We start from the raw sequence: 13,127 nt of genomic DNA on the forward strand, positions 1-13,127 counted from the left end.
TGTGCTGAGAGGAGTGTGTGCTGGGAGGAGTGTGTGCTGAGAGGAGTGCCATTGAGTGCTTTTAGCCACCTCCTTTGAGAACTCCCTGGTTGCTCCAGCAGCAGGAGCACAAAGTCTTGGTGTAGATGTGTGGGACTGGTTATCATTCTCCACTCGAATCTCCAACATCTGGAGAACCCAACCATTCCCAGACAGGAGCTCCCTCAGTCCCTCGTCCCATCTCCAGACTTGACCACTGCACCCTTCTCCTGTCTGGTCTTCTTCTGCGCACCATCAGTCTGTTCAGCTGATCCAGAACCGATCAGCATGACCGATCTTCCTCAGTCCAGCAACATCTCTCATCCTCTCAGATCTTCTTTATTGGCTTCCTGTCGCTGCCCATCAGATCTGAAACCATGAGGGTCCCTGGCCTACAAAGCCAACAATGGACCATTCCCTGATGGTACCAGGAGATCATTGAGCTTCAAGCACAGATACACTCAAACCAACATCTTGGAAGACTAGCATCCAGACCTTTCTCTGCCCTGGAGACTAGATGGATCAAACCAGGAGCTCTTAATTCAGCACTAATCCAGCACCCACCTAGCAACACTATGGCAACTCCCTGGGATAGCATAGCAACCACTTAGCAACTTCACAGCAACCACTTGGGATAACATATGGGATACCATAGCAATCAGATAGCAGTACCACAGCAACCACCTGGGACATCATAGCAGCACAATAGAAACAGCCTAGCAAGCAATTAGCAACAACAATATACAAGAAGCCTGGAATACCATAGCAACCACTTAGCAAAAACAGTTTACCCCAGTGATTACGTAGCAACAGCCTAGCCACTGTGTGTCTGTAGCCAGCTATAACCTCTAGGAGTGTGTTCACAGTGAGAAGTGTGTCTGCTGTGTCAGGAGTGTGTGTGTGTGCTGTGTCAGGAGTGTGTGTGTTGTGTGAGGAGTGTGTGTGTTGTGTGAAGGGTGTGTGTGTTGTTAGGAGATGGCAGCAGGAGATAAGACAGCAGGAGATAGAGGCATTGCTCCACCGACCGCTTTCAGGAGGAAATGAGTGTCTGGCAGAGCGAGGCGGGGGTCTGTTTGGGTGGGATTGTGGGGCTGATTGTATGAAAGGGTATGCGGAGTGCGGGGTGGTCTCTGTCTGACCGTCAGACAAAGAGTTTCTCAGAAAATATCAGATATTAGAAAGTTAACAGATAGATTCTTCTTATTAATATAGAAATCTGAGAACTACACTGTCGTCTGATCCAGATGATTCATTTTCTTTTTCTTCTGTTTCCTTTTTATTTTTCTGTCAAATTTAAACATCAGGAAACTCCAGATCTCAGATCATTGGGTCTTACAGATTTTTTCCACACATGATCAAATGGGGAGCAAACGATTCTGCACCCTTCTTACATCACGATGATACAAGTGCACTGGTAACTAACTGGTAACCAACCACATGGAGAACCACAGCAACCACTTGCTATCACCCTAGCAACCACTAAGTAGCAGTCACCTGGGATACCATGCCAACCACCATTGCAACACATCATAGCAGCCACATAGCAACACTGTATTGGCAAGACCATAGCAAGTACCTGGAATACCATAACAACAACCTAGCAGCACCATAGAAACCCCCTTTTAACTCCATAGGAACCATCCAGCAACCACTTAGCAAGACTATGGAAACCTACTGGGATACTATAGCAACCACTATACACACATCTCTCTCTCTCTCTGTCTCTCTATCTCTCTCTCCTCTCTGTTTTCCTCAATCATGGCCAGCTGTGAGTTATGTAAGGACCACTTTGCCTTTGAGGTAACTGCACACCTCTCTCTCTCTCTCTCTCTCTCTCTCTCTCTTACTCTCTCTCTCTCTCTCTTACTCTCTCTCTTGCTCTCTCTCTCTCTCTCTCTCTCTCTCTCTCTCTCTCTTACTCTCTCTCTTGCTCTCTCTCTCTCACTCTCTCTCTCTCTCTTACTCTCTCTCTTACTCTCTCTCTCTCTCTTACTCTCTCTCTTGCTCTCTCTCTCTCTCACTCTCTCTCTCTCTTACTCTCTCTCTTACTCTCTCTCTCTCGCTCTCTTACTCTCTCTTTTGCTCTCTCTCTCTCTCACTCTCTCTCTCTCTCTCACTCTCTTACTCTCTCTCGCTCTCTCTCTCGCTCTCTCTCTCTCGCTCTCTCTCTCTCTCTCTCTCTCTCTTTCTCGCTCTCTCTTTCTCTCTTACTCTCTCTCTCTCTCTCTCTCTCTCTCTCTCACCATTTTTCTTTCCTTTTTTATCTCTCCACCATCTGTCTCTACTGTCCAGAGAAGAAGGCTTTCTACTAGATTTTGGAGGAAGAGCATTGCTGTGAGGATTTGATTGCATCCTCAACTCCCCAACTCATCTCAAAAGTACTGGATGGAGCTCCACCACCATCATTCCAGAGAACACATTTCCTCCACTGCTCCACAGCTCCTCAATGCTGGGGGGCTTTATACCCCTCTATAAGCCCACGCCTGGCATTATTAGGCAGCATGGAGCCAATAAATATGGAGCCTATTCTATTGGCAGTACTTCTCTACCGGGACTAGACAAGCTGCGTCAGCAAGGGGTGCAGCTAAAAGTAGCTGAATGCGTTCATTAGAAGCGGTGGCCACAATCGAGTCATAAGGGATTACTGAAACCCCCGTACGGTTTGAGGAGAGTGTTTAGGGTTAAGGCCTGCAGTTAGCACTATGCTAATTGGTGTACATAAGCTTTCCTTTCTTGTTCGCTACATTAGCCTCGTAGCCCCAGTGTGAAACTAAAAAAGGACCACCTGTGACTGATTGGCTACATCAGGAGGAAGGAAAATGGAGGATTTTGATTGGTGGCTGAAGCATTGCTGGTGGCATGTGTAGGAAAAGACTGTGTGTGTGTGTGTGTGTGTGTGTGTGTGAGCTCTAAAATGATATCACCGGCAGCCTGAGAGCGATAAAAACACACATTTTATATACACATCAATTTACTGTCACATAGTTAAACAGTCTCAGACAGCACTACACACACACACAACCCGACAGGGAGGAATAAATAAAAAATGGAGAGGTTCATTAAACAGGAGCGCCTGCATGTGCTACGGTGCACACACACACATACACACACACACTCATTTAACTTCACTGTTATTGATCGGCTCTCGTGTTCGAGTTTCACACACATAAAATACCCCACAGTGCAGAACACAGCGGAGCCCTGCTGCTGCAGCACTGAGCCGCACGCTAACACACACAGCCTTCCGCCTCCTCCTCCCTCTGCCCGGCCAGGATAAAGGCCACAGAACCGCACTCCAGCGGAAAAGGTTAGGAATGTCAGACTGCCTGGGACGTTGCAGTAGGAATGCTGATATATAAATATTAATATACGTAATTCAATTAAATTCAGTTTAGAAGTAGGGATGTTAGAATAACAGTGCTGGAACCGGAATGTCGGATTTGGGAAGTTTGAATAGGAATGTTGGAATGGGATGTTGGAAATAGAATACTGGTACGTGTTTGTGTGTAGTTCTGTCTGAGCAGAATGTTCTCTGAGTAAATGGTCACCCAGGCTGACCTGCTGAAAGACTGCCCGCTGAGGTCCCCTCTACCTGCGTCAGACCAGCTGCCACCTACTTGCCACTGTCGCGGTTGGCAAGGAAACTTTGATCCTTCATGTCTTCTTATGTTATTTCTTTTTTTTTGTCTCTTTTACTAATTACTAATTATGTAAATTTGCTTTGTGACGACAACAGTTGTAAAAAGCTACACAAATAAATTTGACTTGACTTGACTTGTTGGAATGGGAAGCTGAAGTTAGAATGGGAATGCTAGAATATGAATGTTGGAACAGATAAGAAAAGTTGGAATTGGATTTTGTCAAAACAAAGAAGGAATGTTGCAATGAGATTGATGAAATATGAATGTTGGAATATCCGTATAAAAACAGAGCAGAACTCTTCAGGCAGGAATGTTGGAGCCGGAATATTAGAACAGAGTTGGAATGCTGAAATGTGAATGTTGGACTGTGAACGGTAAAACAGGAATTGTAATTATAGGTAATTACAGGAATGTTGGAATAATGTTGGATTAGCCATGTTAGAGTAGGAATGTCAGAATGGGAAGGTTAGGAATATTCGAATGGAGTAGGAATGTTGAAATAGGAATGTTGGAATGATAATCTTGGGTTGAGAGTGTCAGTATTGATATTTTAGGATAGGAATGTTAGAACAGAATAATAAAGATGAATGCTGGAATAGAATAGGATTGTTTCAATAAGATTCTTGGAATAGGAATATTAGAACAGTCGGAATGCTGAAATGTGAATATTGGACTGTGAACGGTAAAACAGGAATTGTAATTATAGGTAATTACAGGAATGTTAGAACAGGAATGTTGGAATGGGATGGTTGAATAAAGAATGAATGTTGGAATATCAGTATAAAAAAAGAGCGGAACTGTTGGGTAGGAATGTTGGAGCCGGAATATTGGAATTTAAATATTAGAACAGAGTTGAAATTCTGAAATGGGAATGTTGGACTGTGAACTGTACAAAATTACAGGAATGTTAGAATAGGAATGCTGAAACAATGTTGGATTAGCCATGTTAGAGTAGGAATGGGAAGGAATGTCGGAATGGGAAGGTTAGGAATATTCTAATGGAGTAGGAATGTTGAAATAGGAATGTTGGAATGATAATCTTGGGTTGGGAGTGTTAGTGTTGAGATTTTTGGATAGGAATGTTAGAATAGAATAATAAAGAGGAATGTTGGAATACTTTAAAGATGATTAATAAAGAAATTATTAATTTTAGAGAATTACACACATGGATCAACAGTGGTTTTCCTAAGCGCTGTCCTGAACAGAGTGTGATGGCATGGATGGCATTCACTGTCCTGCCAGTCGGCAGTATTTCAGTCGAGCCTACTCCATACTCCCGGCAGAACTCCGAGTTTTATATCAGCGAGGCTTGGTTGTAATGGCTGTCGGGGTCACTCAGAGGGGCCACCATTAAGAACGCAGTGAGGACTATTGATTTCTGGAGGTGATAAAGGTGGAGTGACGATCATTTTTCCTCCAGCCCGGAGTCAACACCTCGGAAAAGCCACAGGTTTCATCTTGTGAAATAAACAGCGAGCAACCCGACCCTAAATACATGCCACTGCTTCTGAAGTTGCTCCTCCTCCTTCTTCTCCTTCACCTCATCCACTTCTTCCTCCCCATCCTCCTCTTTCTCTTCCACCTCCTCCCTCTCTTCCTCCAGCCTGCATTTCTCCTCCTCCTTCTCTCATCCTCATCCTCCTCCTCCTCCTCTTCCTCCCACTCCTTCTCCCTCTCTCCCTCCTTCTCTCCCGCCGCTCACACCTCCTTCTGCCCCTCCCACTCTTCCTCCACCTCTCCCTCACCCCCTCTCTCCTCCTCCTCCTCCACCTCCGTGTCTCTGCTTTGCTGTCGGAGGAAAGTGCAGCACTGCATGGAAACAAGGCTCATTACAGAGAGAGCACAGAGGCCTGTTAGCAACTCAGCACGGCCTTGCGCATCCTGACACCTGTCACACACACACACACACACACACATACACATACACACACTACTACCCTAAAGCTTCATACTAACATAAAAATGGCAAGAGAGAGAGAGAGAGAGCTCCTTTGAAGTGCTGCATATGAAAGTTTTATTTGAGCTGGTGCTGAGCTGCAGTGTGTTTCTGTCTCCTGAGAATTCAGAAAAAGCTTCCAGCTTCAGCTCAATGCAGCGCTAATGCAGCGTCACACCGTTAGCATAGCTTAACTGTACAGAACAGAGCTGTTCCTACTGAAAGCAATTACACCCTTACACACCCTAATCAGCCATTCACGTACACTCCCTGTGGCCACTTTATTAGAAACACCTCCCCCATGCTTCCACTCACTGGCCACTTTATTAGAAACTCCGACCCTGTGCTTTCACTCACTGGCCACTTTATTAGAAACACCTACCCTGTGCTTCCACCCACTGGCCACTTTATTAGAAACCCCCACCTTGTGCTTTCACTCACTGGCCACTTTATTAGAAACTCCGACCCTGTGCTTTCACTCACTGGCCACTTTATTAGAAACACCTACCCTGTGCTTCCACCCACTGGCCACTTTATTAGAAACCCCCACCTTGTGCTTTCACTCACTGGCCACTTTATTAGAAACACCTACCCTGTGCTTCCACTCACTGGCCACTTTATTAGAAGTGAGTTTTCTTTGCTGCTGTTTTTCAGTCCCCTGTACTCTGTCCATCACTGGATACTTTCTGACCACAGGGCTGCTGCTGTCCAGATATTGAGGTGGTCGTTTAAGGTACATGTTTCTAATAAAGTGGCCAGTAAGTGGAAGCACATGGGAAAGGCTTTCTGATAAAGTGAATAGGGAACAGAAATGTCACTTGTTGTGTGTTTGATGGTCTACGTAAATAGAGCATTATTATCAAATTGATTGAAATGTCTCGTTTAGCCGTGCCATCATCAGCCTGACAGCAGATCTAAGTATTCAGAGAGAGAGAGAGAGAGTGAGAGAGAGAGAGAGAGAGAGAGACAGAGAGGCCATTAGGCAGATCAAAGAGAAGGCGTCCGTTTCAGGCCCACTTTGCTGTGTGGTTAATTCTCCTCAGATCACTTGACCTTTCGATCGCCGTTAGCTCTGCATTGTGCTTTCTTTAGAAGGGCTCGTCTGCACCCTGATTAATATTTGATTTTGTGGCATTTCCTCGCATTTCCTCCTGGAACTGTAAACTGGTTATACACACAGAAATGCAGGTTTTTAGAACCGTAGAACCAGAGTACACACCGGTCCTCCAGCGTCGGTTCTGAAATCAAGGATGTTACTGGGAGTCTGTCCTCCTTCGCTGCAGCAGCAGCCTCCTCTCCCCTGGGAGAGCTTTACGCTAGATGTTGGAACAAATGGTTCCACGCAGTTTGAAGAGGCTGTGATACACACAGAGATCGGCCATAACATTAAAACCACTGGTCTCTCTTCAAGAGGTGGATATACACAAAATGTCCAAATGTTTGTGGACACCTCTCCTAATGACTGCATTCAGCTACTTTAAGATGCACCCACAGCTTGTCTAGTCCCTGTAGAGAAGTACTGGCATTAGAATATGACTCTGGTCTAATGCCAGGCGTTGGCTAGAGGGGTATAAAGCCCCCCAGCATTGAGGAGCTGTGGAGCAGTGGAAGAACTGTGTTCTCTGGAATGATGGTGGTGGAGCTCCATCCAGTACTTTTGGGATGAGGTGAGGTTGTGATCCTGCAAGATCCTGACTTGACTAATGCTCTTGTCACTCAATGCAATCAAATCCTCACAGCAATGCTTTTCTGATATCTAGTAAAAAGCCTTCTTTTCTGGACAGTAGAGACTGTTACTACTAAATGTGCAGTGAATGAGCAGATGTCCCAATACTTTTGTCCATTTATTTCATTAGGCAGCGAGTGAACAGTCAGGTCTTGAAGATGATGAAGGTGATGAAGCAGGAGAAATGGACAAGTGTAAGAATCTGAGACACTTTGACAAGAACCAGACTGTGATGTTCTAGATAGACAATGACTGGGTCAGAACATCTCCAGAACGTCAGGAAGCAGGTCTTGTGGGGTGTTCCCAGTGTGCAGTTGGTCGAAAGTCTAATTATTTAGTGGTATTTCATGTCAATATGATGTTTTGAAGACATAAACATACAAGATAAAAGGCTGTCGGTGACAGGGTCCCGTTTACCCACAGCTCACTGATGCAGGACTAAGGTCCCACCTCACAACTTACAGGACTTAAAGGATCTGCTGCTAACCCCAGTTTAGGTGCCAGACCCCACAGCAGGATGCCTTCAGAGATGTCATGGAGTCCACGCCTCAATGGGACAGAGATGTTTCGGCAGCACGAGGGGGACCTACGCAATATTAGGCCAGTGGTATTAATGTTATGGCTGATCGGTGCAGATCCAGAGCTGATCCTAAAGCAGTGTGTTGTTCTGGAGAGCGTCAGAACAGCGGTGGTAATGTGGGGTTAAGGGTGGAGGAGTAGTATGTGATTAAAGTGTTAAAGTGCAAATTCACTCTCATTATTAAAATTACGCTTTGAAGCTAAAAGGAGGCCGTCTTTACACTCACATCAGAAGAACGCTACACACACACACACACACACACACACACTTTCGCGCAAGACATTTATGATGCATGAATTATGCACACAGTTTTTTAACTGCAGGAGGAGACCAACCCCCACCGACTCACACACACACACACACACACACACACACACACAGGCTGAGTGTGGAGCCCAAACACTGTTCATGTTAAGCCTCCTGACTTTAATCTACACAAACGCACACACACACAACACCCTACCATCTCCCCCGTCCGACACCACAGCTAGTCCTGTGTTACACACTCCGGTAAGAATGATTACTGAATAACTGAATATTATTAATAACTCTTATAAAACATGACCAGTAATGAACAAAGCCAGCTGATGTGTTTTTACTACACTTCTCTGGACTGATACCACAATGTAGTCAAACTAACATGTAATAACACGGTAATAAACACGGTAATAAACACTGTAATAAACATGGTAATAATGCAAGGGTTAAATGTGTAGTTAAGGCAAGCTATCTATATATCTGTCTGTATCTACTCTCTGTGTATCTGTTTATCTATATATAACCCCCCTCTCTCTCTCTCTCTCTCTCTATATATATATATATATATATATATATATATATATATATATATATATATATATATATACACTCTCACTGGGGTTAAATGTGTAGCTATCCATCTGTCTATATATATATATATATATATATATATATATATAGAGTGAGAGAGAGAGATAGAGAAGAATATATAGAACACACACACACACACACACACACACACATATATATATATATATATATATATATATATAGACAGAACAGAACAGAGAGATTATATAAATACACATATATAATACATATATATATTTTTTCTGTCTGTCTGTGTCTGTCTAATGTTCTGTCTATATATTTGTTCTATATTATTTCTTCTATCTACCTGCCTGCCTTTCTGTTAGTCTATCCGTCTATCCATCTGTCTATGTACTCTTTCTGTCCGTCTGCTCTATATAGTTGACGTGTAGTGTAGAAATTTGGCCTAAATCAGATTCATGGAGAAACAGAGCATTTATTAGTAGAGAATAAAAACAGTACATTAATAAAATGCAGGTATTTTCTTTGAGTCACCTAAACACTGCCCTACTGGAGTTTAATAAATACAGTAAGCTTGATGTATGGACTGATTGATGGATATGACTGAGCATTGCTGTTATAGACAGTGAATATGTGACTTACGTATCTGCTGGACAGCGTCTGGACCAAATATAAATATAAACACTAACAGTCTTCCAGATGCTTTTACTCTTCATAATAAGGCAAAGTAACAGTTCACATGGATGCAAGCCTGTGATCTGCATCAGCTCTCGCTCAGATCTGCACTGATTTACTGATTTACTGATTCACTGAGTGCAGATGCAGAAGATGTGAGTGTTCTCCTGTTCCCCTCCTTCAGGAACTCCTCCAGCTGAAGCTGCAGTTCCTCCACTGCCTTTAATATTTCATCAACTTTCAGCCGTCACACACACACACACACACACACACACACACACACACTCACACACTCACACACACACACTGGCACAAACATACATACAAGCATACACACGCAGCATCCGTCCTTCTTACAACGCTCTCTCAGAACATCACAAACAAACAAACAAACAAACAAACAAACAAACCAGTATGGGAACTTTTCCTACCGTAGATGAATCTGCTGATCTGCTCCAGAATGTTCTTTCCCTGAAATTTTAAAATCCAAGAATAAGAATAGAATCCTGAGTCTGTCCACCAACACACACACACACTCTCTCTCTCTCTCTGTCACACACACACACACACACACAGATCAAACGCTCACAGATACAGAACAGGGAGATTAGAACTCAACCTCTCTCTCTCTCTCTCTCTCTCTCTCTCTCTCTCTCTCTCTCTCTCACCCTCTCTCACTCACAATGGTAGCGTCCGTCTCATCCTCCGCACTCATCTCTCTCCACCCGCACCAAACCCAGAGAGGGAGTGGCAGAGAGAAAGAGAGAGAGAGAGAGACAGATGGGTGTTTGCTGGTGGGGTGGGGTGGGGGGGCAGTGGGCGGAGCATGTTGACAGATGTTTAGACTTCAGTTAAAGAGAAAAAAGGCATGATGTGGAAAACACACACACACACACACACACACACACACAGATAAACAGATATCTCTCAGTTATAGATATAGAATGATCTACTTATCTAGCTGTCTGTCTGTATATCTGTCTGTCTGTCTGTATATCTATCTGTCTGTCTGTCGGCCTGTCTGTCTATCTATCTATCTATCTATCTATCTATCTATCTATCTATCTATCTATCTATCTATCTATCTATCTGTCTATCTGTCTGTCTGTCTGTCTCTCTATATATCTCTTAGTCTGTCAATCTGTCAGGGAGAGTTCCCACAGTGTTGACAGGAGATGTACTGCTGCTCATCTCACACTGCTCACCCACCCACGACTCATTCTGACCTGTCAGTGTGTGTGTGTCTTTGTGTGTGAGTGTGTGTGTGTGTGTGTGTCTGGGAGAGAGGGGGGGGGGGGGGGTAGAGCCTGAGGATGGACCATATGGAGAAACTGCTTATTGTATTCTCATTTACAATGGCTTGCCTAGAGCCTGACTACACACACACACACACACACACACTCAGCAATTACAGAATTAGTGATGTAGCTCTTGTCTAACACTCATCCATGCAGGACTGGTTTATATTTAAGGACTATTCCTTATTAAGAGGTGGCCAGTTTGTCTTAATCACTGTGTTCTATTAATAATAATAAATACAACAGTAACAACAATCAGTACACAAGAGGTCAGAACATTGCTGTGAGGAGGGGTTGGTTGCATTCCAGACAAGAGACAACCATAGGCATCATTAGTGTTGGACACAGATGGAATTTGGCCTCCACCTTTAACTTAGTGAACACACACACACACACACACACACACACACACACACACACACACACACACACACACACACACACACACGGTAACAGTGAGCCTAGGTATCGAACCCACAACCCTCATCAGTCATCAATAGCCCGGGGCTCTAACCGCTGAGCCACCATTGCCCCTAGAGCCACCATTCAGTCCCACAGGAGAGAGAGCTTCAGTGAGGTCAGGTTCTGATGCTGGACGGTTTATCCAGTACCATCCCAAAGGTACTGGATGGAGCTTCATCCTCACAGCTCCAGGTGGATGAGTTACAGTTAAGCTAACAGCAGACCACCATCGCAGCAGATCCCAGTCAAGACGTTTCCAACTTTCTGGCACTGTAATAACCTGGATGATTGTGTTTGCTGGTCCAGGATTCGCTGGCTGTCTACAATAAAACCTCACAGAGAAACCTTCATGTGTGTGTTCAAACACTCGGCACTGGCTTCATGCTCAGTGGTTTAGGGAAGCAGGTGAAATTTTCAGTTCCTTAAATGAATGTTGGGGCCTGTTGGGGCTCCTGAATGTAACTGGGCCAGCATTTCTGTGGAAAATTCCAGTTAGAAGTAGGTGAGTAATGAGATGACGGGCTTGTCCTAGATGTTCTTCTGTGATCAGGTGATGCAGTGATGATGCTGGTATTGTTATTCACTACGGCTGTGCCCCAAAACGTGTGAAAGGCCAGGTATAAAGCATACTACATAAGCTGAGAAGACAGCTTCAAACGAATGTTTTCAGCCACTTTAAGTTGCACCCATTGCTGGCACACACACACAGACACACAGCTTGTCTATTCCCTGTAGAGAAGTACTGCCAATAGAATAGGACTCTCTGGAGCAGATCAACATCATGAACCTATTGGCACCATGGTGCCTAATGCCAGACGTGGGCTAGAGGGGTATAAAGCCCTCCAGCATTGATCTGTGGAGCAGTGGAAGAGCTGTGTTCTCTGGAGTGATGGTGGTGGAGCTCGATCCAGTACTTTTGGGATGAGTTGGGGAGTTGGGGATGATGATTAGGTGGGGTGGTGATCATCATCCAACATCTTGACCTCACTAACGCTCTTGTTGCTGAATGCAATCAAATTTTCACAGCAATGCTGCTCCAGAATCTAGTTGAAAGTCTTCTTCTCTGGACAGTAGAGACAGTTACTCCAACAGAAGCAGGATCAGCTCTTTTAATACCCTTGATTTCAAAAGAAACAATGAAGGAGCAGGTGTCCCAATACACTATATAGTCCATATATAGTGTATCTGTGCTGATTTTAGCCAGCGTCTGAAAATGCCTGATCATTACTAGGCACATACAGCCTTTAATTCCCCGGGTTTCAGCTCCTCCACTGTGTTTCAGAACCCCCCCGTCTTGCATAATGGGTTTTCAACTAACTATGATGAATGTGTTCATCCAATATTCATACGCTGCGGCGTGTAGGGAAGAGTGATTGGAGGGAGAGAGTGCTCCGTCCTGCCAGAGTGCCTCCTGCCGCCCCAATTCTACCCCCTCTCACCAGGGCTGGGTGGTTTGATCCATCATTATTGAGAGTGGATGTCGGACAGGAGCAACAAGAGGAGGTAGGGGGTGGGGCGGAGGGCACTCCCTAATCCCTGTGCCATATAATTCTGCTGGAAAAGAGGATTAGTAGTGACCAGTGGGCAGAGGCTGTGTGACGAGATTTAAATCATACACTCTGTCTCAACATCATCTGCTATCTTCGTCATCATCGTCACCATAACATCTAGTTTTTCGTGTCTGACCTGATAATCCTGCTGCACCTCTTCCACCATTTCTCTGTTAGCAGGCTGTTGGGCTCTACAGAAACACTATAAAGCCCAACAGAGAACTGCAGAACAGGGCCGCAGAAACACCGTAGAGCCCAACCTTTCCCCAACAACGTCAGACCAACCCTCCCCTTATCTATCTATCTATCTATATCTGTCTATCTATCTGTCTGTCTGTCTGTCTGTCTGTCTGTCTGTCTATCTATATCTGTCTATCTATCTGTCTGTCTGTCTGTCTGTCTGTCTGTCTATCTATCTATCTATCTGTCTA

At 44.5% G+C, this 13,127-nt stretch overlaps 1 protein-coding gene across 8 annotated transcripts in view; it reads right to left on the reverse strand.

The window, feature by feature from the left end:
- The window catches only part of sv2bb (synaptic vesicle glycoprotein 2Bb), a 55,982-nt gene that overhangs the window by 37,131 nt on the left and 5,724 nt on the right, over window positions 1-13,127 (reverse strand). For 3 of the 8 annotated variants that reach the window (XM_072663419.1, XM_072663413.1, XM_072663418.1), the window contains exon 1: window positions 9,818-10,026. The gene's annotated coding sequence lies outside the window, so the exon portion shown is untranslated. Of the gene's footprint in view, window positions 1-9,353; window positions 9,556-9,817; window positions 10,027-10,068; window positions 10,106-13,127 lie in introns of those variants that run through there. The other 5 variants (XM_072663414.1, XM_072663416.1, XM_072663415.1 and 2 more) reach the window with 4 other exon arrangements.

Source organism: Salminus brasiliensis, chromosome 19, assembly GCF_030463535.1.
Source record: "Salminus brasiliensis chromosome 19, fSalBra1.hap2, whole genome shotgun sequence".
In the NCBI taxonomy this organism is placed as follows: Eukaryota; Metazoa; Chordata; class Actinopteri; order Characiformes; family Bryconidae; genus Salminus; species Salminus brasiliensis.